Consider the following 2,128-nt stretch of genomic DNA (forward strand, 5'->3'; position numbering starts at 1 on the left):
CTATATAATTATGGAAACAATTGTCCTTACCTTAAATAGATTTGAAGATATTTCGAAAGTCAAAGAAATCAAGTCGAAAGTTAGCAAATCAACCCTAGACAAGCGTAAATACAAAATTAGGAGAAAAATCTAGAAGATCGGAGGTCGAACGGATCAAATCGGACGAAAGCATCAATGCTGTCCACAACTGGCTGACTGGCTGGTTGACTGATCCAGTCGACCAGACAGTTGACCAAGTGAATAGTACCCAAAGCCAAAACTGAATTTTTTATTTGAAACCATACTTCCGGGATTCGAAACTCTCCAAAATTTGAAAGAAATCTTAGGAACAGTAAACTAAGATTATCTAGCAAGATTTAAACATCAAACAGGGATCAAAACCAAGACTTTCTATTTTGAAAACATGACTTTCTAATTTTGATCAAAGCATGGTTTTCAATGAAAAACAACCATGGATGCAAAGGAGAATGAAGGATCATATCAAGAGAATCATTAGCAATAGATCAGAGATGAATACTATCATAAACTTAGATCTAATATGCTAGAGAAATCAGATTAGACGAATGATCATGCTTTCATGAAGAAACCATAAGAAACATAGGTAAAATCAAGTATGATGATCATAGCATTCAGAGAATGAATGGAGATTCATTCTAACTCAAAGGAGACTGTAGAGGAGGTGTTTGCAAGGTTGCAATACCTTCTTCATTTTTAATCACAACAGTAAGAACAAGATCAAACAAGAGTAAATCAAAGAGAAAACAAGAGATTAGTAACCTTGAAGATGAACTAGAGAAGAAGAACAAAAGATCTTGCAAGAGTTCTTCACAACCACCAAGGAGAGGCTTTGAGAGAGGCTTCACACGTTCTCATAGAGTTCTAGCAACAAAGGATGCTAATAACCACGAAGTCTACTTAAATAGAACCTTAAAAGACCTAAAAATCAAATATTCTCGGATCTTACAATCAGCTGGCTAACTGGCTGGTCGACTGGCTAGTCGACCAAGCTAGGACAACAAGCCTAGACAGGGATTTGACAGCCTAGATCAACTCAAAATCAAGCGGGCTTCTTCCTACTTCTCAATTGACTAGTCTAGGTCATAGAATTACCTTCAAATCATGTCCAAGAGTACATTATGTCCATCAAATAATCTCTCCTTCTTCAAGGTACAGTTTCTTATCAAACATTACCAAAGCTTCCAAGTATGGAGCACCATCATCAATCTCCATGGGTTCGGAGTAAAACACCATGTTTTCTACTGAGAGGGCCCATAGTTGTCTTCTTCCTTCACGGGTCTTTGGACCTACAAACAACAGGGTTTCCGGGTCAAGGTTAGGGTTGAATTTCACAAAAATAATCAATACACATTCTTTTATAAAAGCTATATTTTTTCCCTTTTTTCTAACAATTTTTTATTTTGACAGCAAACTTATTTTTCATTTCATAATTTATTTTCGATAAAATTCACCAAACCATTTTTCATTCTTGACCAATAATTAATTCTTGTACTTATTTCTTTTAAATAGGCATAATAGAGAATGAGAATTGATACCAAAAAGAGCCCTTAGTGTCTAAGATTCTTATCAGGAATTCCTTTTTGTCCCGAGAGGATTACTTGAATAGCTTTCTCGGTATGTAGTTGAGGAGCAAAAGGGTCGTTAGTTCTTCATATCCTAATTCCATATTATTGAATTTTGTAATATAATTTTTATCTAATATAAAATCTCCCTCTCTCTCCCCACCACACACACCCCCCCCCCCCCCAAAAAAAAAAAAAGTTCTTGTCCCTGATGTAAACCTTTATGGACCACCCAAATTATCAAGCTGGTTTGGGAAGGGTTGGTTGAACTTGTCGCTAATTGGTCCTATCACCATCCCTGATTAGCGTTGTTCCTGTTTGTCCCTAACTCTTATTGGTCCGAGCCTTAGTCTAACAAATATAATATAAAAATTATGTTAACTAAATTGAAAATGAGATGAAACTTCCCAAAATCCTGACACTTCTCAAATTTAAATAAAAATTAAATAAGAAAATACAAACTCTTTTATGTTATAAAATGGAGAAGAGATATTAGAGACAAAGAAGAAAATTAAGACAATAAGAATCAAACTCACGACTTCTTTGTA

Source organism: Hakea prostrata, chromosome 4 (genome assembly GCF_041222555.1).
Source record: "Hakea prostrata isolate BN-2017 chromosome 4, UWA_Hpros_2, whole genome shotgun sequence".
NCBI classification, from domain to species: domain Eukaryota; kingdom Viridiplantae; phylum Streptophyta; class Magnoliopsida; order Proteales; family Proteaceae; genus Hakea; species Hakea prostrata.